General features: G+C 52.0%; 1 long non-coding RNA gene across 1 annotated transcript in view; it reads left to right on the top strand.

Moving 5' to 3' along the window:
• LOC120375787 overlaps positions 1–14,760 on the top strand; it is a 38,751-nt gene extending 23,991 nt beyond the window's left edge. The window contains exon 5 of the long non-coding RNA XR_005586775.1: positions 14,620–14,760. This is a non-coding gene — a long non-coding RNA (uncharacterized LOC120375787). The remainder of the gene's footprint in view (positions 1–14,619) is intronic.
• Positions 14,761–25,879: the final 11,119 nt, after the last annotated feature.

Below are 25,879 nucleotides of genomic sequence, written 5' to 3' on the forward strand. Positions count from 1 at the left end.
GGAATTTTCAGCGAACCAGAAACTGGTGGAAATTCCGCAGGTCAAGGGTGGGCCTAAGACCGCCTTTCACCTTCGGGACCAGGAAATACTGGGAGTAAGAACCTTTGCCCTGGAATTCCCGAGGTACCATCTCCGCCATGTCTAGGTCAAGGAGGTGGGTCAATTCCTGATTTAGGAGGAGGGTGTGTTCTGGATCCCCAGGGACACCCCAGGGTGAAGGATGATGTGGAGGGGCTGCATCGAACTGCAGCCTGTACCCTTCGGAGATGGTACTGAGGACCCACCAATGGACTCAGAAGGCTGATAAACGGTTGCCAAAAACCAACTTTATTGACTGGGGGGTTTCCCTGGCAACAGGCCAAGTGGCCCCCCATAAAGAGTCAAAAACGCCTTTTCCCTTGCCTCTTGCCCTTCGAGGGGCTGGGGTGTGGGGCCGAACGGGACTGGCGCCGTGACCTGCACCTCTGGTCCCTAGGCCTTTTCGGTGGAGGCTCGTATCTGCCTCTTATGGGGGGAGACGAGGGCTGCGGCCGGGGTTTGTCCTTGGCTGGCGGGACATACAGGCCGAGAGTCTGCAAGGTGGTGTGGGAGTCTTTCATCCCATGCAGACGAGTATGTGTTTGGTCTGCAAACAATACCTTGCCATCGAATGGCAGGTCCTGCATCAGGGACTGGGATTCCATGGACAGCCTTGACAGTGAGAGCCACGATGCCCGATGCATGGAGACAGCTGAGGCCATGGAATGTACTGCTGTGTCAGCCACATCCGAGGCTGCCTGGAGTGCTGCTTTAGCCGCTGCCTCACCCTCGTGGACTAGAGCCCTGAATTCCTTCCTGTCCTCTGGGAGGGAGCTCGAATTTAGGCAGAGACCCCCCAAAATTAAAATCATATCTACTCAGGAGTGCCTGATGGTTTGCCACCCTGAGCTGGAAACTTGCTGAGGAATAAACCTTTTTCCCAAAGGTGTCCAGCCTCCTTGCATCTTTGTCCTTGGGGGTAGGTGCGGGCTGGCCGTGTCTTTCTCGGTGGTTGACCACCCCACCAGTGAGTTCGGAGCAGGGTAAGTGTAGAGATACTCATGGCCCCTTGTTGGCACGCAGTACTTCCTCTCTGCCTTCTTAGAAATGGGTGGCAGAGAGGCCGTGGTTTGCCATAGAGCGAATGAAATATTGGCTACCCCTTGGTGAAGTGGTAGAGCCACACTGCCCGGTGTCGAGGAGGACAGGACATTAAACAAATTGTCCGCCAGTTCCTCCATCTCCTCTGCCTGGAGCTGGAGGTTCATGGCTACATGCCAGAGAAGCTCCTGATGAGCTTTGAAGTCCTCCTGAGAAGGAGGATGCGACGCTGCCATGGAGTCATCTGGTGCCAACAACATGACGGTTACCTCCCCTAGGGCATCGGGTGGTGCCGGTAGGTCACAATATTCGTCTGGGTCCAGGTGCGGTGCCGGAGGTTCGGTGCTCAAGGACTGGTCTCGGTGCCGAGGCGGAGATGCCGAGGGTGCTTGGGATGCCCCAGGCATGGAGCAGGGCCCTGGTGGTGCGGACACCTGGGGCCACGGGGCCCACTGGCACTACTGTCCTTGCCATGGTGACCTTTGCCACTGCGCCAGCTGAGGCCCAACCAGGGTTCTACGTTCCTGAGGGACGGTGCAGCCTGGGAAAGGGCGGCTGGGAGCTGAGGCTGAAGTGAAGTAGGATCAACTCGATCGGTGCCGACCATGTTGGGTCTGAGTCCGGGATTTAGACCTCAACAACGAGACCTAAACGCCGGAGGTGCAATTTCTGGAATCCTGTCGGTGACTGTGGCTATGACGCATCGATGCCGATGACTGTTGGGTTGCACTCCAAGCATGGTGCGCGCTGTGGTATGATTAGTGATGCCAATGGCGGCATAACCTGCTATCACTGCGGCTGGATGAGGAGCATCGATGCTTTCTATCCTGGTGCCTGCAGCCCTTATGAACCGAGGAAGACTCCGGCGATTCGCTCCCAGGTGACCCTGACAATGGAGTGGGAACGTGACACAGGCTACGGAATGTCCCACGGATTGAGCAGAGATCTCAACCTCCCACCTGGCCAGTGAGGGCTCCTGGGTGCCCAGCAGCGACTTTCCTCAGGACCGGGGCTTCAATTCAGGTGGCCTGCTCGGTACCGGCATGACGAGGATGTCATGCTCTGCCTGAGCCACCTTGTCGAGTCAGAGGTCTGGGTTCCAAGGGGGATTGCGGGTTTCCCAACTCGGGTCCGGCCTCACTCCTGTCCTTGTCCCGGCGCCGCTGGGTCTTGCCTTGCTTCTTAGCAGGGGAGCAGTGCCGACTGGTGGATGGGGCCTCGCTCCGTACCGAGGACGCAGTGCCTGGTGCTGAGTCGGGTTGGCGCACTGGTGCCAGGGCCAGAGCCGACTCCATAAGCAGAGCGCAGAGTCAAATGTAACACTCGCCTTTAGTCCAAGGTTTAAAGGACTTACACATTTTACAGCACTCACTTATATGAGTCTTGCCTTGACAGCGAAGACACGCGGAGTGTGGATCGCTTCTGGGCATGGAATTGAGACAGGAGTCGCACGACTTGAAGCTTGGGGCATGCCCCGAGTCAGGCTACTAACTTGAGAAACTAGTAACGGTCTAAGATCATACTACTAAGGAAGATACTGCAGCAAAGCTGCAGTACAAGTTCCGATTAACTTCACGGGCGGCAAGAAGGAACTGAGGGTGGGGGGAGCATGCAGCTCCCCATATAGCGCAATATAGAGGTGCCACTCCAGGGATCACAGCGTGGCTCCCTCACTACAGGTACTGCTAAGGGAAAAACTTCTGGCACTAGTGCATGTGATGAGTACGCACACCTACTGTGGAATACACAGGAGCAATCACTTGAAGAAGAACAACTTGCCTCACATGCCTCTGCAGCATTAGTGATAAATAGATAAATATTTTAATAAATAGATAAATAGTCACACCACCTCCACCATGGAGCAGCAGTTTCTATTTTAAATTATTCAAACGGGTGTCCGAAGTCTGAAAACTAAAGCCATTGGTTACCAGGTAATGGAGTGATCTGAGGAACACTTTGGTAGGAAAAAAATTCTTAATTCAGTGTGAATATTTTTGGAACCAAAGATGACAGAGCTGCTAATTTACACCTTCTGAAGATCTGGCCCTATCGCTCCTATAGGACATACAGGGGCAGATCCTCAACTGGTGTAAATTGGCATATCCTATAGATCCTTCAGTAAAGTCAATGGAGCTACATCCATTTCCAGCTGCTGAGAATCTGGCCCATAGACTCGACTTGAGTGTTTTATGGATGCTATCACAGGGTCTTCTGGTCACTTATATTTTCAATATAAGTATCCTCGTCCTGCTCCCACTGAAGCTGATTGGGATTTTTCCATTAACTCCAATGGGTGTGTGGCATGGATACCTAAGAAATATGCAAACACACTTTGATTTAAAAACAACAAAAAAGCCAAAACAAAAATCTACACCCCCCACCCCAACCATGGTTTGACAGTCAACTCGATAACAGAGTTGTCTCGGGTCACCCTGGTGCTACTTTGTATCAGCTGTATAACTTGTGTATAAGAATTAGTCTGCCTAAAAATAATTATTCTATCTTAAATGAGTCATTGTTCTAAGCACAGAGATATTGCACCTACTCAGCTAATATATGAAAATTAACTGAGACAAGTTAGCAACAATGGCTCTGTTCTCTTCAGTTGTCTAATTCAAAATAAGCTTTACAGACTGGCTTAAATAGGCTGGAATTTAAGTAGTTTGTTCCCTAATTTATTAATCCCCTTTGAAAGCCCCAGTCATAGTCCCTTGCTAGATCTCAATGTGAATGGATATTTGCCATTACATGGTCATCTCAAAATGTTAGAGAAACATATTTGAGCTAAGGAGGAGTGTGGTGGGCCTGTCACCGCAGCGCCCCCTTGTGACAGGGGTAGGATGGCGTGTCCATGCCTCACCACTCTCCCGTCCTTGTGGCTGCCCCTCTGCCTGTTACAGCCTCTCGGCCATCTTCTCTACTGTCCCCCTGTCTGGAGCAGTAGCACGACCTAACGGCCAGAGTCCATATAAACCCCCTTTCAAGCGGGGTATCGCGGCCTAGTGGCCAGAGTCCATATAACCCCCCCCCCCTTCAAGAGGGGTAACGTGGCCTAGTGGCCAGAGTCCATACAAACCCCCTTTCAAATGGGGTAGTGCGGCCTAGTGGCCAGAGTCCATGTACACCCTCTTTTGAGTGGGGTAACGCAGCCTAGCAGCTAGAGTCCATACCAACCTCCTTTCGAAAGGGGTAGTGTGGTCTAGCGGCCAGAGTCTATACAAACACCCTTTTGGGCAGGGTAACGTGGCCTAGTGGCCAGAGTCCATATAAACCCTCACAGTTTGGGGGTAAGGGGGTAGGAGGGCTCGGGCCCGCCCTCTCCACCGAGCCCCAACCCAGGGCTCTAGCAGTGGCAAGCTTTCCTTGCCACTTGCTTAGCAGGGATCCGCGTGCAACATGTCGAGTGTCTATACAGCTATAACGTTTATAGTTCCCCTGGGTCACTTCCTACGAGGAACGACAGTACCTCTGTGATAAGGGGTCCTCTGGTCGGTTTCTCCCCTGGGCCGCCCTCTGTCAGGGTCTCAGGTAGTGCCTCTGCTTGGCTGACTCCCGGATCCTGGCTCACAGGCCCTCCATCTGCAGGAGCTAGCGGTGTGCGTCCTTCCCCTCCGGCAGTCAGCCCAGACTGAGCTGATCTGCAGCCTTTTATATCCAATCTCCAGTTGGAGCATGCCCAGCAGAGCTTCCGGGACATGGCTTCCTCTGCTAGGAAGGAAGGGTTAACTCCTGCTATACCAGTGCGGGCTGCTCTGCCCCGTCACACACCCTCCCACTTAAGACAGCTGCTTGGGACAGCTGACCCTTGGCCGTCTCCTCCATCTCCTCTTCCCCGACTCGGGAAAAGAAGTCTTCATTCCCATGAGCCTTTCCCGGCTGGTGTAACACACAGAAGGAGTAGGGTTGGAGGGACATGTACCACCGCATGATTCGTGTGTTTGAGTCCTTCATGCTGTTAATCCACCTGAGGGGTATGTGGTCTGTTACCAACGAGAAGGGGTTCCCTAATAGATAGTACCTCAGCGCCTCGACTGCCCACTTCAGTGCCAGGGCCTCCCATTCTATGGTGGAATATTGGGTCTCTTGGGGAAACAGCTTGTGGCTCAGATACAAAATGGGGTGGTGTTCTCCCCCCTCCTCTTGAGATAGTATGGCCTCCAGCCCTATCTCTGAGGCATCAGTCTTGAGGATAAAGGGCCTTGTGAAGTTGGGTTGGAACAGTATTGGATCCAGTGTGAGTCGCTCCCGCAGGGCGCAAAAGGCCTTCTCACAGTCCTCCATCCACTGGATCCTCCATGGCTGGGAGCTTTGCGACAAATTTGTCAGGGGGCGGCGAGCGTGGCAAAGTCAGGCACAAAGCAACGATAGTTTGCGGCCAGCCCTAAGAACTGTCGTACTTGTCTTTTGGTTGTGGGAGTTGGATAGTTCTTCAAGGCTTCCACCTTACCTACCAAAGGGCGGATTTTCCCTCAACCCACCATATAGCCCAGGTAGGTCGCTTCTTTTGGCCCCAGTGACATTTGGCTGGGTTTGCGGTGAGACCTGCTTTGCCCAGTGTTTGTAGCACCTGGCGAGATGCTGGAGGTGTTCCTCCCAGTTGGCGCTGTAGATGACACGCTGTGGGGGCTCAATACTTGATTCATGAGCCTCTGGAAGGTAGCCGCAGCCCCATGCAACCCAAAAGGCATCATTGTAAACTGGTAGAGGCCAAATGGCGCTGGGAATGCTGTCTTCTCGCAGGAGGCTGGTGTCAACAGGATCTGCCAATATCCTGTGGTTAGGTCTAGGGTGGAGATGAATTCTGCCTTGCCTGATCGCTCCAGCAGCTCATCTCCTGGGGCATGGGGTAGGCATCAAACGTGAGATCGCGTTCACCTTGCGGAAGTTGATACAGAATCTGACTGTTCCATCTGGCTTCGGAACTAGTACTGTAGGACTCAGCCATTCACTTTGCGACTCTTCGAACACCCCCAGGGCCAACATCATGTTGAGCTCTCTCCTCACCGTCTCCCACATCTTCCTGGGGAGTGGGTGGCAGGTCTCCCTTAATTTGTGGCTGGGGACGGTGGCGATATGGTGGCTGGTCAGCGTGGTCTTCCCAAGCTGTGTTGATAGGACTCTGGGGAACGCTGAAATCAGTCACTGTACCTGCTCTTGCTGGCCCAGGTCGAGCTCTGGGCCTATGGCCGCTGCTCCTGGCTCCCCAGGTTCCCCCGCCAACAGCCCTAACTTGGGTTCTGGAGGGTACGGGGCAGTCCTCATCCCTCTCCAGGCTTTGAGGAGGTTCACGTGGTAGACCTGAGTGTCCGTCCTTTGCCCCGACATTCGCACTTCGTAATCTACGGGCCCGATGTGTCAGGTCACCTCGAAGGGGCCTTGCCACTTGGCTAGTAGCTTAACTCTGAGGAAGGAAGCAACAAGAGGACACGGTCCCCAGGCTCAAAACTTCTCATCTTGGCCCTTTGTTATATTGAGCCTCTTGGTTTCGTTGGGCTTTCACCAGGTTCTCTCGAGCCAGGGCTCCCAAGTCTCGGAGCTGCTCCCACAGGTAGAGAATGTACTGGATGGTTCCTCGGACGTGGGTCTCTTGCTCCTCCCAGGTTTCTTTTAGGAGGTCTAGAATTCTCTGGGGCTTCCTCCCATAAAGGAGTTCGAAAAGGAAGAACCCTGTGGAAGCCTGTGGCACCTCTCGCACGGCAAAGAGTAGTGCTGGGAGCAATTTATCCCAATGCTGGGGATTGTCATCCACGGACTTCCTTAGCATGGCTTTCAAGGTGCCATTAAATCTCTCTGCCAACCCATTCATCTAAGGGTGGTAGACCGAGGTCTTAAGCGCCCAGATATTAAGCAGATGGCACAATTCTGCCATTAGTCTAGAAGTTACATTAGTCCCTTGGTCCGTTAGTATCTCTCATGGCAGGCTGATGCGTGCGAAGATCTGAAAGAGCTCATTGGCGATGATCGGAGCCGTGGAGGTCCATGGTGGTACCGTCCTGGGTACCGCGTTGCGTAGTCGACCACGACCAGGATGTACTTGTTGCCTGAGCTACTCTTCTCCAAGGGCCCCACTAAGTCCAAGCCTGTCCGTTCAAAGGGTGTCCCAATCACTGGCAAGGGCACAAGGGGGGCTTTTGGTACGCCTTTTGGGCCAGTCTTCTGGCATTCGGGGCAGGAAGTGCAGTAGTCCCGTACCTCCCTATGGATGCCTGGCTAGAAGAACCTCTAGGCCACCCATTGCAGTGTTTTCTCCCTCCCCAGGTGCCCTGCCCATGGCCCTGAGTGAGCCAAGTGGAGCAAGTTCTGTCATAACCGCCGTGGGACCAACAGTTGGTGCAGGTCTTCTTTGTCTGTGGTGCCTGGACTACCCAATAGAGTAAGTCATGGTGGATTTCAAATCGGGGTCCTTGCTGCCGTCATAGGGGCAAGCCTTCCTCCCCAGGGGATCCTGTCTCCTGCTCCCAGGCCCGACTGAGGGTGGTATCCCTCCGTTGTTCTTCCAGGAAGTCGGCGTCTACATCCAGCCATTCATGGCCTTCTTCTGTTGGGGCTTTGGTAGGGGTTTGGCTCCATTCCTCTATTTCAGGATTCCCTGAGGGCCCCTCCAGGGGTCGTCCGCCACTGGCTGGCCTATTAATCCCGGCCTTCTAGCACACACCCCACTTTTCTTCCCGGGGGGCATGTACCCCACTCCTGGAGGAGGTCAGCAAAGCCTGGCCAGTCACGTCCCAGGATCACTGGGTAAGCCAACTTTGGGGCTACCTCGACTAGATGCTGCACTTGGTGCCGAGCCACTTCGAGCTGCACCCAGATGGTGGAATCTGGCTTCACATCCCCGTGAATACACTGTAGGCTGATGGGGACCCTGGTGGGACCGAAGGCTCTATCAGCGCCCGGATGACCGTCTGGCTACACCCTGAGTGCACCAAGGCCCAGGTAGCCATCCCACCTGTTCACCAGTATGACTATTTTCCCTGGCTCCCACGTCCAGGCCCGGTGACCAGCAGTCCAGACCTGCCCATAATTATAATCCATGTACGGGCACTCCTTCTGGAAGTGCCCTATCTGTCCACACTCATAACACCGGTCCTGCGTCCCTTCTTCGGTCGGGGTATGGCGGGGGCTACTCTACCTCCCCAGTGCGTCATCTTGGCTCCATATGAGGTTTGCACCGGGTGGGTCCTTGGCACCGTGGGTCGCATGTTTCCCTGATGTCTGGGTGTACCGACAGGGGCCTCCCCCGTCCACCTTACGGGCCCCCCAGCCTGGGTTCAGGTTCCGTTCACCCGATCCCCCCACCCCCTTGGAGCCGGTCTTCAGTTCTCCCTCTGCTGTCAGATAATCCTCCATCAGGGAGGTTGCCTCTGCGAGGGTCCTCGGGCGATGTCTCTGTACCCACTCTTTCCTGCCGGTGGGAAGGGTCTGCAGGAACTGTTCTAATGCCACGGCCTCGGCTACTTGGACACTCGTCTGTTGTTCGGTTTCTAACCACCTCCAGCAGAGGTCGCGGATCCGCTGGGTGACAGCACGTGGTCTGGCTCCCGGCATGTACCTTTCTGCGGAGTCACTGTCAGTAAGTCTCGGCTGACGCCGGTTTGGTCTAAGATGGCGGCCTTGACCTTCGAATAGTCCAGGGCATCCCGGGGCTTGAGGTTACGGTATGTTGCTTGAGCTGGGCCTGTCAGGTAGGGGGCTAGAATAGTGGCCCAATGTGTGGGAGGCCATTGTACGGCGGTTGCAACCCGCTCAAAAGTCACCAGGAAGGCCTCGGGGTCATTCCCCAGCTCCATCTTCATTCGGCGCACTGATAGTCCTCCGAGCCCCTCACTGGAGCTGCCCTCTACTGCTCCCGGAGAGGGGGGGACGACTTGGTGCCTGTCCTATTAGCGTTGCCATCCGCTGAACCAGTTGCTCCAGGTTAGCCTGTTGTTGGTCTGTCAGCTCCTGAATCAGCTGTTGCTGTTGCTGTTGTTGCTCTTGTTGCTGCACCGCTTGTAACTGCTGTTGTGTGGCTAACTGCTGGTGTTGCTGTTGCGGCGCCTGCTACTGTTGGTTCTCCAGCAGCCATTTCAAAAGCTTCTTGGAGTCCATTTTGAGCATCTGGGTCCTTGTCTCAGGCCCTGATCGATGCTTGCATTCTCCACCAGTTGTGATGGGCCTGTCACCGCAGCGCCTCTTCTGGCAGGCATAGGATGGGGTGTCCATGCCTCACCACTCTCCAGTCCTTGTGGCTGCCCTCTGCCTGGTACAGCCTCTCGGCCATCTTCTCTACTGTCCCCTGTCTGGAGCAGTAGCACGGCCTAGTGCTAGGGTCCATATAAACCCCTTTGAGTGGGGTACCATTGCCTAGTGGCTAGGGTCCATGTAACCCTCCCTTCGAGTGGGGTAATGCGGCCTAGCGGCCAGAGTCCATATAACCCCTCCCGGTGAGGGGGTAGAGGCGCTCGGGCCCGCCCTCACCACTGAGCGCCAACCCAGGGCCATGGTAGCGGCAAGCTTTCCTTGCCACTCGCCAGCGGAGATCAATACAGCTTTAACACCATTTATCTCTATAGTTCCCCTGGGTTACTTGCTACTGGGAATGACAGTACCTCTGTGACGAAGGGTCCTCCTGTCAGTTCCTCCTCTGGGCCACCCTCTGACAGGGTTTCAGGTAGTGCCTCAGCTTGGCTGACTCCCGGATCCTGGCTCACAGGCCCTCCTCGGCAGGAGCTAGCAGTGTGCGTCCTTCCCCTCCGGTGGTCAGCCCAGACTGAGCTGATTTGCAGCATTTTATACTTTATCTCCAGTTGGTATACAACCCGCAGAGAGAGACTGCCTCCCGGCCGTTAGGATCCAAACCCTGGAAGTTTGTTTGTTTATTTATTCAGAATTTGCCCAGAGATTCTGGGGAGTGCTACAAGTTCACCCTGGTCCCCCGGCCCGCCCCCCCCAAAAAAATTATTTTGAAAAAATGATCGGGACCGCCAAGACCAGGTCCTGGCCACTAGGCAAGCTGCCCAGGGCTCACCATCCTGCTGGAGCTCCAACGGCTGAAGGGAGAACTGCTGACCTGGTGGCCGGCTCAGTGGAAAAAGTTGAGATTACCTTGAAGAAAAAAAATAAGGATCAGGGCCGCGAGAGCGGGACGCGGCTTTTGGCAAGTCACCTTGGATTCACCATCGCCAGCCGCAGCCCCAGACTTCCTCCCGGTAGTACTGATCAGGCTCATGGAAGTAATTATTTTTCCCCAAAAAACTTTCCCCGACGCTGCCAGGGGGTGCCAGAAGGACAGCCTGGTCCCCGGAGCTCCCCTGAATTTTATTTATTTGAAAAAAAAAAGAACGGGGCAGCCTAGACTGAGTCCTGGCCACCAGGCAAGCTGCCCAGGGCTCACCGTCCCCGGCTGGAGCTCCGATGGCAGAAGGGAGAACCGGGTTGACCCAGGGGCCGGGAAGGGACTTTGAAAAATTTCCCCTGGAGAGCCCGGGGGACGACTGTTAAGCCTTCCCCCGGACCGCCTGGGGAATGATTGTTAAACCTTCCCCGCCATCCCCAAACCACCAGGGGTCGAATATTAAGCCTCTCCCCAGACCTGCTCCGGCTGGACTATTAAGCCCCCCTCAGAGGTCCTCAGGAGTGCTGCTGCGCTGCCCTCGGTGTGGGTAGGAAAGCAAACCGGCCACCAGGTCAACCCGGAGACCCAACCTGCAAATGGAGAACCACGTTGACCTGGTGGCCAGCCGGCGAGATCACTGGCCACCCAGGTCAACCCGGTTCCCACTTCGGCGGTCGGGGCTCCGGGTTGACCTGGTGGCCGGGAAGGGACTTAGAAGAATTTTCAGCCCTGGTCCTCCGGGTGGAACTGGTGGCCCCGGGGGGTGATCGGACAGCTCCCCCCACACCATGGTTCCCCAGGCTGGGCACGACCCACAGGTCCCTCCCGGGCAGGTGGGAGCCATTGGAACACTTGGGGGTGGGAACGGATCACACCCCCTAAGACCGGGACCCGGCCGCCAGGCAAGCAGCCCAGGGCGCACCCTTCCCAGCCAGGGACTGATTCCCGGCCATTTGGATCGGGCCCATGGAACTTTTTTTCAAAATTTGCCCAGAGGCTCTGGGGAGTGCTGGAAGGTCACCCCGGTCCCCGGAGCGCAAAAAAAAATTTTTTTTTTTTTTGAAAAAGGGATCTGGACCCCCAAGACTGGGTCCCAGCCGCCAGGCAAGCTGCCCACGGCTCACCGTCCCCCGGCCGGAGCATAAGCTTTCGGCCGGAGCATAAGCTTTCGTGGGTGAATACGTCATGCATCTGATGAAGTGGGTATTCACCCATGAAAGCTCATGCTCCAATACGTCTGTTAGTCTGTAAGGTGCCACAGGATTCTTTGTTGCTTCATGATAGATGTGCTGCCAAGATCCAGCTGTTGATGGGTGCTATGCCTTAAAGTTACCAGGGAATCGTGCCCTTTGTACTCGGCTCAGTTAATGCATTTCCCTTTCTGTACTTGCTGCAGTGCCGTGGCTAAAATGCATAGCAATAGAGGCAGAGCACACTCTAATGGTCATACAACTGTTTCAGAAATGTCTGCTCAGAGTTGCTCTTTTTAAGGTCTCAATTTTACTGTGCACACAGTTTTAAGTCTTGAACAGGAATGAGTGAGCTAACAGGTTTGGAGAAAATAAGAACCTACCTGAACCTGTGACCAAACTTTGAACTGCACCTGAATCTTTGAGATCTGGAAATATTCAGTCATCATTTTTTTTCTGGAGATGGGCTTGAATCAACCCCCAGATCTGAACACTCTGCCCCTTAGGTTTGGATTGTGAACTCCCTGTTTTGTAGGTTGACCCAACTCTTTGTCGTCCATTTCATGTGTAGTTTTTCATTGGACTGGAAGTGCATGTGCTAAAGAACAGGTACCACAAGAACACTGTCATTGTATTTCTGGGAAGTCTGGGGAATCTCACACACAAGACTGTTTTTGTGATTTTTCCAATCCAATAACCAGAGCAAATAGGTTAAGCTTTGAGTAGACATCTCTGCTTTGGAATGTTTTGGGACCCTTTTGAGATTTACCTGTCAATAATCCTGAGCTCACAAATCCCCATGAGAAAATAATGGACACAGATAGGATTCCTGCATACAAATGTTTGAGTCCTCTGGGAATTCTAGTGGAATTTGTACATGAGAAATGGGCCCAAACTGCACATTAAGAATCTGAGTGCAACTTTATTAAAGTTTGAGGGTGTTCTCATCTGGGATTGCAGTTCAGCCCAAAATAGAATTCAGAGTAACAGAATTTGGATCTAGATCTGGTTCTGAACATACCTAAAGTTTGGGAATTTGTCCCAGCTCATCTCTAGTTCATTGTACATAAATGAATGTAAGCAATATTTGTGACATATTACCAAGCGGGTGTAGTGAAGCTCTGACCTTACAGTTAAACAATTTTAACTAAACTTAATTCAGAAGTAACTTCTTTCCTTCAGTGAACAATGTACCTTTACCTCAATTAAAATAAATGCATAGTTGGTAGTGCCTTCCACTGGAAATTGGCTTCATCGCTAAAACAATAAGATGTCTGCTATAATCTTCAAGTTATCTGTTAGTTTGTTATGATCTGTTTTTCTTGACTGCACTGTAATGGGTTGGGATATACCACCTGGCGCCTCCTGCTGGTTGTCTGGGAATTAGTTCTGTCCAGTGGAGCGCCCCCTCCTGGTGGTGTACCGTCCGTCATCTTGCCCTCAGGGTGTCTGGACCCGTGTTGCTCCCCGCTCAGTGGATCCTCTCCGGGCCACTGCCCTCCAGAAGTGCCCCATAGTCCATCCACACCCCCATCCGGGGTGTGTGGGGGGGTGTTGAGCAGCAGTTCCTATGAACCAGCCACAATGCCCAACCACACACCTCAAAGTCTAATTCCTCCAGTCAGGGATCTGGCATAGTCTGTGATGGCCGCTCCCCATGGCCGATGGCGGGGTGTACAGCAGAGGGAGAAGAGGGGGACTCAGGCCCGCCCTCTACTCTGGGTCCGGGCCCAGGGACCCTCTGGCGGCAGCCTCGCTGTCCTCCTCCTCTCCCCTCATCTGTCTGCTTCCCCGGGCCGCTTCCCCTTCGGCCCTTGCACCCGCTAGGCCCTTGCCTTCAGGACCTGCAGCCTGGCAGACACGGGGCTGGAGTTCCCTTTTGCTCCCTGAGTCTGGCCAACACGGCACTGTCCACAGTGCTAGTCTCCCACCCTTGGAGACTGACCTTCCCATCTCGAAGGCCTGGGACAGACTGACCACTCCCTTCCTGGGCAGCCTTCTTATAGGGCTGAGCCTGGCCCTGATTGACTCACAATAAGCCCTTCCCTAATTGGCTCCCTGTCTGCACACGTGCCCTGGCCTGCCGCAGCCCACACTCTCTCGGAGTGGGACAGTGAATGTACATTCATCCCAATGCATTCTTTAATTTCTGCCATTCTCAGTGCATTCTTATGTGAGGGTTTGAGGCATTTATACTTCTATTCAACATGACTTCCCTGCAGGTAGGAATGTGGTCATCTCTGCATGCTCTTCTAAGGAGTTTTGACCTTGAGAGATACATCTTACTCTTTTAGCATTGCTCACTTTTTTCATCTTGTTGCAACCTGAGAGGACACTGAAAAGTCTTAAAAAGCTAGAGTGAAATCATTGCTACAAAGATAAAATGGAACTAGAAAATCTCTTTGCACTCAGTGTGCACAAAGATAGACATGCTGGAGCTGGCAGTAATTACTGGAGCAAATGTGCACGTTTTTAACATTTCAGGATTGATTGAATTTGAAAAGCAAATCGTAATAGGGGACAGGCTAGCTAGACAGTAAACAATGTGGCCCATGCTGATAACTGAATTAACAGGTTGCGGGATTAATTTCTAATGCAGACTGTAAACAGGTTTCATGTAGGCATTACTGCCTGTTTGGCAGGTCAAACGGGAAGATCTTTAGTGTTCATTTTTAAGTGGATTGAAGGTACAATTTTGTAAAGTGTATATTTCAAAAGTGACCTGGGCACTTAGGTGCCCAAGTCCCATTGACATTTCATGAGAGGTGAAAGAATACCTGAATGAACCCTAAAGAGAGCACAAATCAGACAGCACAATTTGGATGAATAAATGGCTGTCTGCATGCTATTCTAAAGACTTAGCCACAATTTGTAGGATCAAAAATAGTTCTTTGCATTGCTTAGAGAGAGAACTAGTGGCACTCTAGTTCCTCTCACCTCTAGTTCAAATCCAGCCCATGGTGACAGTGTTTGAAAGGCCATCTCATGTTTGAGCAATAGGTTAGTGAACTTGTTTCAACTCTTGTTGGATGCATGTCCACGTCCCCAAACCCACCAGGCTAGCTGGCATTTTCTTTCTTCCCAAGTGGTGGTGTAGCATCCCTCTTTTGACAGTCTCATCAGAGGCCAAGAACTGAATAAGATTTTGGGTCAAATTCTGCACTTGATCGAACCTATTGGAATCAACAGAATGTGACCCGTTTTTCTCTCCCTCAGGAAGCAATGAATCCAACCCAGGGCTGAGGCAGACCGGTGTGTGGGGCAGGGGTAGCCTGAAGCTTACGTACAAAACAGCCCGAGTGCCATCAGGGAGTTGGGGCTACATTTAAACAGGAAAAGGACGCAGAGCAAGACCGAGAGAAGGGGCAAGAGCTGTGCTAACTGCTCTGGGTTGAAGGTCCCTGGGCCCCAGCCTGACCTAGGTCTTAAAGAGCTTGGTTAAGCTGGGCCTTCTCTGACCTCCTTCTCATCCTGGCTCCTGGGACAAGAGAACAAGGAGTTCTGCTGGCTGGGGTTGGTCTGGGTTTTGGCCTCCCCTCCTCAGACCTTGTGCTATGGATATTGCCACCAACCTTGTTGTGTTTATTCTGTGGAGAGCAACATTCTCTAGAGCGAACTTTATGTGCTGTATTCAGATGATGGGGAAATGTCCCTATTTGTATTTGTATTACCAGACCACAGCAACCAGGCTCCAACCAGAGAGACCACTAATGTGCTTCTAAATGTAAGCTCATGTAGCATATCCTTAGCTATTGATTTTGTTGCCACTAACAATCAGAATGGTCCTGAGCCTTGCTGACTTTAAAGAGCATTGCAATAGCATGGCCTGTCTGGAAGTAACAATATTGGGAATAAACTCCTGCACATCAGTATTGCAACACAGCTCTCTCTAAGCCAAAATATAACTTCCTTATTCAATACCTAGATCCAGATCCTCTCAGAGCATGTCAAGTTGTAGGGCTCCAGCAGCGTAAGTTCTGGCTCCACCGGGGGACTTGGAGGTAGCTGGTTCAGGAGGGAATAGAACCAGGCTTGTAGGAGATGTTTCTTAGATAGGAACCCTCTTACTGGAAACTATGAAGCCCTGACTGGTTTAAATGTGCTCTTACTAGGCTAAATCCTGCATTCAGGGTAGCCGTTGTCCCACATTATAGGGGTGCAGAATGGTCTCTAAGTTTTTAGTGTCAGTTCTTTTACTAGCTCATTTTAATGGTTACATATGTTTTCATATAATTATCTATTAAAATATATGTTTGAAATCTTTAATTTGTAGTTCTAAAACAAAACACCCTCCCCACCAGTTTCCTTGGTGTGACAGTTCCTACATTGCTTTTCAGAGTTGGTTGGTTAAAAACCACAAACATCAAACTCAAAATCCAGAGAACTTCAGCCAGCTCTGGATGTCCCAGTGAGACATCTTTCCTGCTGAAATGAAAGAGCCTGTTTAGTGGCTGAGGACTGAGAGTCCTGGTTCCTCAGTTCTTTTTCTCTTTCTACCACTGAGTTTGGGACATGTTGCTTACTGCTCTGTATTTCAAACTACCAGTCTGTAGCATGGGCATAACAAGTCACCTACCTCAAAGCGGTGTTGTGATGTGTAATTAATATGAGGAAAATGATTTGAAATCCTTAGAGGAAAGAAGATAAGCTGGGGAAATAACACTTGTAATTCATCATGTTATTCTTCTAGCAGAAGACAAAAACGATATCGATATGGTGAATATGGTTTCATTTTATTTACATAGCTGAGCTGGGACCATTTCATTTGGAACTCTAAGCATCAAAAACAAAAAGATTCATGTGCATCTGTCTTAATATTGATTCAGTAGCTGAATCTAATCTTTTCACCCAATATAACTGCGCTTTGTGAAATGGAACTAACTGCCAATTGGCTCAATGCAGTCAGCACCATACGTCATAGTGTAATAATGCTGCCTTATACTCTCCTTGTGTTTTGTCTGATTGCGCCACAAAGAAACAATCAATACAGTATTTGCTGGTGTGAATGAAGACGGTGTTAACGCTGTACGAAGCACACGCTGTACGAAGCACACGGGATCTTTTTTAGGGGAGAAGACAAAAACGCTGCATTTATTAAGAATACAGCAGCTAGCATATGCTTTTCAGTTACACACACCATGCACAGAGTCCTGTCAATCGATGTTTATAGTTACCAGTCCAGAGTCTGGATCAATCTAGTGGCCAGCCAGATTGGTCGCAGAGGGGAGCCAGGCTCTGTTAGTCGCGATCCGATGCTCCTAGAGTGTGGCAGGACGAACCCAAAGTCCCATGGCAAAGCAGCCTGTTCTTATAGTTCTTTTTCTCTGTTGAAGTCTATGGATTTTGCAGTGTCAGTTTATGACCGGTTACTTCTTAATTGGTAAAGGCAACAAAGATCCAGATCCAGACTAATACGGCTACCCCTCTGATTCTTAATTGGTGTTATCTTGTGATGTAAACATTCCAATACACCTCTGTCATCCTGTCCTGGTTTCCATTTAATCAATTGTCCTGTCCTTAGGGGTGCTAGAACATAACGTAAGAACGGCCGTACGGTGTCAGACCAAAGGTCCATCTAGCCCAGTATCCTGTCTATGGACAGTGACCAATGCCAGGTTCCCCAGAGGAGTGAACCTAACAGGTAATGATCAAGTGATCTCTCTCTTGCCATCCATCTCCACCCTCTGACAAACAGAGGCTAGAGACACCATTCCTTACCCATCCTGGCTAATAGCCATTTATGGACTTCATCTCCATGAATTTATCCAGTTCTCTTTTAAACGCTGTTACAGTCCTAGCCTTCACAACCTCAGGTTGACGGTGCGCTGCATGAAGAAGAGCTTCCTTTTATTTGTTTTAAACATGCTGCCTATTAATTTCATTTGGTGACCTCATAGTTCTTCTATTATGGGAATAAGTAAATAACTTTTTCCTTATCTACGTTCTCCACCTCACTCATGATTTTATATACTGCTATCATATCCCCTTAGTCTCCTCTTTTCCAAGCTGAAGAGTCCTAGCCTCTTTAATCTCTCCTCATATGTGACCTGCTCCAAACCGCTAATCATTTTAGTTGCCCTTCTCTGAACCTTTCTAGTGCAAGTATATCTTTTTTGAGATGAGGCGACCGCATCTGAATGCAGATTTATATAAGGGCAATAATATATTCACCTTCTTATTTGCTATCCGATTTTTAATGATTCCTAACATCCTGTTTGCTTTTTTGATCGCTTCTGTTTACTGCGTGGACATCTTCAGAGAACTGATTGAAAAATTTTATTACAGTAAATGTTTGAAATGAAATATACACAGGTTGAGAGGGAAGGTACTGTATATCTGGGGTCAGGCTTGGGTTATGGGGGGTTGCAGATATCGTTTGCAAGGATGAAAAGATACATACATATCGCATAACCGGCATAGACCCAGATTGGGGTGTGTAGCAGGGTGGACCCCTGCTCCTGGTTTGAAGGGGTTTAAAAGCGGCCTGGCAGGGTTTGAGAGCTGCTGCTCTCAAGCCTGGGCTGATTGGGGAAAGCAGGCTCAGCTGTGGCTATGCTCCAATCAGGCCCAGCTGGCCCCTATAAAAGGCCAGGGAGGCCAGAAGCCCAGACAGTCTCTCTCTGTTTGTAGAGGGAGATGGGCCTGGCTGCAGGGAACTGAGACAAGGTACCTAGGGTAAAGCAGGGCTGGGGAAAGGCTGAGGAGCTGGGGAAGCTCCAGTCTAGAAAACCCCAGGCTGCGGCCTAGCACAGGGCAAAAGGTACTGGGGGTTGCAAGGGACAGCCCAGGGGTAGGCAAAGGCAGCAGGTCCAAACCCCTTTGCCTATGATGAGTAGGCTGATACTGCAGTCTGCCCCAGGGTGTGGGGCTAGACAATGACTGGCAGTAGCCAATACTGAGGCAAAGCGGGGATAGAAGGGTGGGGGTTCCCCTGGGAAGGGGAAATCCAGTTAAAGGTTAAAGGGGCACTGGGGTCCTGGGAGGGACACGAGGGCCAGTAGTAACAGACAGGTGGATCACCAGCCTGCAGAGGGCACTCCGGAGCTGGGACTGAGCTAATTCCCCAGAGTCACCAGTAGGAGGCGCCGCAGTGGTGAGTCAACCCGTCTACAGGGTGCAAGGGTTTTTAAAGTGTCAGTGGATAAATAGGCTCGGGTACGCCACCCATGGAATGAATAAAGAGTCCAAGTCAATATCGGTAAAGCAGATAGGTACATGGGTGGGGTGCGTCCCTTGGTCCGTTAGGGAAGGAAGTGGGTTATTTCCCTGGTCGGCTGTCTCGAGTACTCAGTGTGGTATTGGCGGTGTCCGGTGATGTGTTTGTATAAATGTCTCTGTCCCACCTGATAGTGTCGGACACCATAAGCTGTCTCATGAGCCGGGCGTAGCGTCGACCAACCCCACACACTCTCAGAACTGGCTCATTGCGAGGGTCCCATGAGCCCAAGGCTCCCACGATCAGGGCGTGTACCTGGACTTCATAGTCTGGGCTCTCAGGGTCTCGGCCAGCAGGGCGTACTTCGACTCCTTCCGTGCTCATGCCTCGTGGAAGGCCGGTGAATGGTTTTCGAAAGACACCATGACGTCTACCAGGAGGACCTTCTTCTTTTCTGTGTCCATCACAACGATGTCGGGTCACAGTCGGCTGTCTGTCCCGGGGATGGTGGAGTCGACGGTGATCTTTCCCAGGGATGGTGGGATGGATTTCAATAGCCGGTTTTGGATGGCGTTGTGGTGGTGCCACCAGGCTCTGGAGTGCTGCTTGCATCAACACAGGACGTGCAGCAGGGTCTCATTCACGTAGCCGCACTTCCTGCGGCGTTTGTCCTGGTTGCCGTGGCGGATGGCTCCGTTGAGGGGAACGCAGTTGAGTCGGGCCCTGTGGGTGAACCGCCAGTCGGCGAACTTGGTGAAGCTGCCCCCGGGGAGGAAGTAGTTACTGGTGTCTCACTTGCTGGACACCTTGAACACCTTGCCCTGGTCCGGTTTCCGCTTGAGGTTCTCACCGTCGTGGCAGCAGATGGCGTCTTTCAGGGACCTTTCTAGCAGGGCTTTGGCGGTTGAGGTGATGACGGTGTGGCCTGGGGTCTTTACGCGTGGCACCAGTATTCCCAGCTCCTGGCGTTCCTTGCACCACTTCCAGCAGCAGCCTATCCTCTTACCCAGACTTCTCGAGGCATTGTGGACCAGGGAGAGGACAGGTCTCCCCCCTCTCTCCCGAACTCAGCCTGTAGGGAGCCGCTGAGGTAACTGGCGATGTCCCGCTTGGAGGGGGTCCTGGCGATGCGTTTCCTGACTGTGCCCTGTATGGCCTCCAGTGCGATGCTCCTCACTGTTGGGTCGGGAATGACAGGAGGTGGAAGGCATGGGTCGTCACCGCCATGTCGCACAGGTCACCCATCCGAGGTATGTTGGCGCCGCCCTGCCTGTGGGAAATGTAGATGATGTCCGTGCACACCCTGTGGGGAAGGTGGAGCCATTTCTTCACCAGCTGTCTGATGGTGCTGTTGGCCTTGTTCAGGGACACCTTGGCCACAGCCGATCCCCCGAGGACAAAGGAGATATGGGGGATCAGGAAGGTGTTGAGGGCATTGATCTTTTGCCGGGGGCGAGCAGGGAGGAGTCGATTTGGGCTGCATCTCTCAGGATCTCCGCGATGGTGTCTTCGGGGGTCTGCTGGATGTGGACTCCTGTGAGTGTGCCAAAGTGTTGGTATATCTCTCCCTCTTCGAGGGAGGTCATGGACTCGCCCTGGATAAGGAACCGCGACAGCCGGACCAGCGCCCTGGTGCCACTGTCAATGTGGAGGGAGGTGCACTTTTTGGGGTTGAAACGCAGGCCCATCCATTCGGCGGCTTGGCTGGTGACGCCAAGCATTTGCTGGAGGCTTTCCGAACTGTCGGTGACCAGGGCCAGATCGTCCATGTAGGCCAGAATGCTGATTTTCTTGCCATGCAGGTCAAAGCCGGTCGGGCTGCTGGAGATGGCTCAGATGAGCGGTTCCATGGCCAGGTTGAAAATGATGGGGCTGAGAGGGCATCCTTGTTTCACGCTGCGGCGGATGGGGATGGCATCCATCTCTCTGTCCGTGGCACAGATGGTGGTGTTGCAGTCCTTGTAGAGGTCCTGGAGGATCTGGATGAAGGTAGCTGGCATCCCAAACTCTCCCAGAGTGGTGAAGATGTGGTGGTGGGTATGGACCCAAAGGCGTTGGTCAGGTCGAGCCACGCTACGACGCACTGCCTCTTGGACCTCCTGGCTTCCTGGATGGCCGTCTGAAGGAGGAAGTTATGCTCGTGGCATCCCTGGGAGGACATGAAACCCTTCTGGACTGAGCTGACAGCACCCCCGCAAACTGACCACTCCGTGATCCTTGCTGCGAGGCAGCTGGTGTACAGCTTGTAGATGGTGGAGCAGAGGGAGATGGGCCTCCAGTTGCTGAAGTTGTCTCGTTCTCCTTTTTTGTGAATGAGGACGGTCATGGACTTTTTCCAGGAGCGAGGAACGCAATGGAACTGCTTGCATTTGGTGAAGATGGCAGCAAGCACCAAGCAGCTGGGGTCTTGCTTCCTCAGTGGGTGGTAGTGGATGCCATCTTTTCCAGAGGCGATGTTTTTGGTCCTTGTCAGCCTCGCCTGTACCTCCTGGGGGGGAAATCTCGCTCCAAATCTTCCATGAGGTCGATCCAGGGTAGCGGGAGAAGGCACTCTGGGCGTCGCAAGTCGGTCTGAGCCTCATTATTGAACACGTCCTTGAAGTAGGAGTGGAGTCTCTCAGGCTGGATGGCATAGTATGAGGAGGTCCTGTTGAGGACCTCTCTCATGGTTTTCGGCTGGTTCATCGTGTATAGTTTCTGTATAGGGGATGCACCCGCTGGATCATAGCGGCGGCCGACGTGCCTGCTCCTGCGTTCTCTGGCGGTGTTGTTACGGCTCAGCACGGGGAATCTGTGCATGGCCTGTGAGTCCTCCTGGGGTTCCTTCCTTCTGGCAGTAATTTCTGCAGAGAGTTCTGCAGTCAATCTGTCCATCAGGCTGTTGAAGGTCTCAAAGTCTTCGGCCTTTGCCAATTCTTCCACCCAGGCGGATTGCCATGGTGTGGCGACTCGCCGTGGCCGTCGCTCCTCCTGCTGCAGTGTTCCATGGGTTCAGGTGCTGCAGAGACAGTTTCTGGCCTCCTTGTTCCTTGACCTGGGGAGCGGTGTTCAGGTGGGCCCTGAAGCGGGGGTCCTGATGTGGTGGTGGGGGCCACTCTCGGTGTCTCCGAGCCAGCGCTGGATCTTCCAGGAGGAAGTGGGGTTCTGGAAGCACCGGTGCTGGGCTTTGTGGGGGCGCGGTTCTGTTTGGAAGCCCTGGGGATGGTTCAAGATCTTCTGCCGGTGGTATCCAGCTGTCTGCAGGTGGTATCTGGCTGAGGGGTCCTTGGTGAGGCATGGGGGTTTTGGCGGTCGGAGGCTCGTTGGGTAATCTTGGAGGAGGTGTTGGGTTTCCCATGGGCGGGGTCCGGCTGTGGGAACTGGGGACTGGAGGAGGCTCCTCCGTCGGCTGGGTCTCGCCGTGTGGCCTGGGGGGGCGTGTTAGTTGCTCGTATGGCAGGGCGACATGAGGCAGGAGCGCTGCACCGTCTCATGGCCGTGTTGCGCTGGATGTTTTTTATGAGCTCGCTGAGGCGTCTGGTGAGGAGGTTGACCTGGGAGGTAGCAGTGATCCTCACAGCAGGGTCCAGCATGGGGATTCTGGAGATGGGGCTGGTCCTTTGTTGGCATCGTCAGTCCTCGAGGCGGGGTTGCGCTTCTCGATTAGCGGTTGGTCCCCTTACCTGCTGTGACAGTGGGGATGCTGGTTGGGGTGCTGACGCTGGACCATGGGTGGGGGTCGGGGTGGGAGCCTGCAGGACGTCAGCAGGGTTCACCTTCGTGATCGTGAGGGGTCCCTTGCATGTGGCATGATGGGACTTGCATTTCTTTTGGGTCTCGAAGGGGGCATTGCTTTCTGGTGTAGCTGCTGCAATCTGTTTGTTGTAGGTCCTGCAAACGTGCTTGCTGAGGACCCCGAGGGTCTGGAATCCGTGGACGGGGAGGCAGAAGGGGCAGAGGAGGAGACTTGTAGGGAGCGGGTACTGGAGGTAGATGTGGTCGTTGTCCCCTGCCTCATCCTCCATGGGGTGGACCCTTGTTGTGCCTGCAGACTCACCAGGTGATTCCTCTGGGTCTGGTGGAGAATCTTGAGGAAATAAAGTTGCTCCTGGGGTGTGCTGGACTCACTGGCTATGATGTCTCTTTGTCCGAAGGACAGCGTGCGGCATTGAGATCTAGGGCTCTGGAGCCTATTCCCTTCAAGCAGCCCTCCTCCGGACAGGCGGGTGGTAAGGAGTTTCAGAGTGTGGGGTTGAGGTGATTGTTCCTTCCGGAGCATCCTCTCTGGAACAGCGGAGCAGTGATCGCATCCTGGTCCCGCCGCTCACACAGCTTCTCTGAGTAAGGTTAAGATATTGCATTTGTAGTGTTTCCATTGTGCTTTTCCTTCAGCGAACCAGCGGAGCCTGCTTGAGTGAAATAAGGATGGAGCGCATGCGGGACACATCTTTTGCCTGCTTACTAGACTTGGGATTAAAGTCACAGAGCCAAGCCATACGTTCCCACTCTGTGCCTGGGGAAGTTTCTTCCACATCATTCACAAAGGCTTCTTCAGCTGCCCGGTTGTCGGCTTTTGTTTTCTGTAGCTGTTCAACTTGCCGCGCATACCATTCTTCCAACTCCTTTATCGCCTTCTCTCCTTTATTTCCATCTGGCGGGCTCCTCTGGTGGCATCCTTCCTGGCAGGGCAGTGCTCAGCATCCTGGTCCTCAGTCCTCTGGGGGCTCCTCCGGCATCTTTTCCGGCGGGTGGCGCCAGCGCCCTGGTCCTCAGTCCTCTAGGGGCTCCTCCGGCAGCATCCTTCTCGACGGGCGGCGCCAGCGCCCTGGTCCTGGATCTCGCGGGGCGCCTCCGGTGGCGCCCTTCTCGGGAGCAGCAGGTGGTGTTCAACATCCTGGACGTGGGATGCAGGTGATGACTCCAAGAACTTTTTCCTGATTTGTTGTAGCTAAATTAGCCCCTATCCATATTGTATGGATAGTTGGGGTTATTTTTTCCAATGTGCATTACTTTACATTTATCCACATTAAATTTCATTTGCCATTTTGTTGCCCAATCGCTAAGTTTTGTGAGATCTCTTTGAAGTTCTTCACAGTCTGCTTTGGTCTTAACTATCCTGAGCAGTTTAGTATCGTCCACAAACTTTGCCACCTCACTGTTTACCCCTTTCTCCAGATCATTTAGGAATAAGTTGAATAGGATTGGTCCTAGGACTGACCCTTGGGGAACACCACTAGTTACCCCTCTCCCTTCTGAAAATTTACAATTAATTCCTACTCTTTGTTCCCTGTCTTTAACCAGTTCTCAATCCATGAAAGGACTTTCCTCTTATCCCATGACAGTTTAATTTAAGTAAGAGCATTTGTTGAGGGAACTTGACAAAGGCTATCTCGAAATCTAAGTACACTTTGTCCACTGGAACCCCCTAGACCACATCTTTGTAGAACCCTTCAAAATACAGAATCCTTGCATTTAGAGTACACAAGCCACTGTCTGTTGACAATTTTACCATTAGAAAGTCTTTGTAGTAACTGTTTTCTGTGTATTTCCTACTTCTAATGTCTTTAGGATATTCGAGACCTTTTTTCCTCACAGGGCCTTTCTCAGGTATAATGGCACGGAATTCGTTGTTTAAAGATTGCGGCCATGTGCCAGTGTCTCATGCTAGTACAGTTTCAACTGTTGTAATTTCTTGTTTTGTGTCTGCATCTGTTTCAAATGATTGTTCTGTGTGGTATTGTGCTTCTTGAGCTTCGTCTGCATAAAAAAATTCCTTGGCAGTTACTTGATGATCTTGATCAACTTCGTTGTTTTCATGATGTACAAACTTAAGTATAGAACCCTTCTGTGCTTGTACAACTAATCCTATTTCATCTTTCTGTTTTCTTTTTTGTGACCCAGAAAGTTGTTTTTGATACGACATAATTTATACGGGTGTTTTTTTAAAGAAATAACTGTTTAAATTTTTGTCAGATTATCAGAAATATTATTTAAAATAACTACTATAGGATAGCCGTGCACCTGTGAACTTGAGCTAGTGTGAAGACACCTCAAAGTGCTCTGCCCTGACTGAGACACAGTAGAGTTGGAAACCCATGTCATTTTTACAAAGCCACTTTTTAGTTTTAAATGTATAGTGGGCATCAGTCTTAATGTTAGTTACAACTCTGTATCAACCTTATACTGTAAATAGATCAATGGCATTATCCAGTTTAATAAGCTGGGTTTCCAAGTAGTGGGAAATATAACCCTAATTTTACTCATAGGTAAAGCACAAAGTGACCAAAATGAAGTCAGCACAGAATCATCTCATCCAGATTAAGGTAGCACAGAAATGTTACAGAAGTCCTATTGTGCCTTATTTTTGTTTGGAAAGACATTAGCAATAGCAGCACATTTTGGGCACTGCCAGAAATACATGATAAATCACTGCCTCTAAAGTTCCATCAAACCCTGACATTTTCAAAAGCTCTAGCATGATCTGCTGCACAGATTCTTCACAAGGAAGTGCCCCTGGCCATTTAAACTCCTATTAACCATGTATTTACTTTATGAAAGTTGGACAAAACATTGTGAAAACGTAAAACATTGGCCGCCCAACCTCTGGGCTGGCAAAAGCTATACTGACTCACTGGGAAAAAAAGCAAGAGAATCTTAGTACAACATATGGTCACTCTAGACCAGGGGTTGGCAACCTTTCAGAAGTGGTGTGCCAAGTTCACTGTAATTTAAGGTTTCCATTGCCAGTAATACTGTAACAGGTCCTCTGCCTGCCCCTCTTCCTGGGGCCCACTGCCTGCCCCAATAAAGCACAGAGAGGCTGCTTCTTCTGCAGCACCCGTGGCTTTATTTACACATGTTCTCCCACCACCAATGATATGCTATATACAGAGCAGGCATTACAGTGTCCTCTTCCACCCAGAGTCTGCTCTCAGCCCAGAGACTGACCTTCTCCTGGCCATCTCCCCCCTTCTTCTGGCTGCCAGCCAGCCTTTATAGCCTTCAACCGTCAGGCCCGCAGGTGCAGCCAGTTCTAACGGCCAGAAACCAGACTTCTCCCCAGCCCCAATCTATTTCCCCTGATTGGGGCTGGCTGAACAGGGGCTAATTAGGTGCCTTTGCACCAGCACCCTGCTACACACCTCCCCCTTAAGCTGGTGCCAGGCCTGGTCTTCCTCGGCCTTGCTTTCCTCGGCCAGGGATTTTACTCTGGGGTTGGGCCCCCTGCCCAGCCGAGGGCTCCCCAGGCACAACCCCATGGGGCTTTGGCATCCGCCACCCACAAAAGGTGCATTGGGTAGGGGGTGGGGCACCTCACAGGTCTACGCTCACCCAGAGGTC

Source organism: Mauremys reevesii, linkage group 12, assembly GCF_016161935.1.
Source record: "Mauremys reevesii isolate NIE-2019 linkage group 12, ASM1616193v1, whole genome shotgun sequence".
NCBI lineage: Eukaryota > Metazoa > Chordata > Testudines > Geoemydidae > Mauremys > Mauremys reevesii.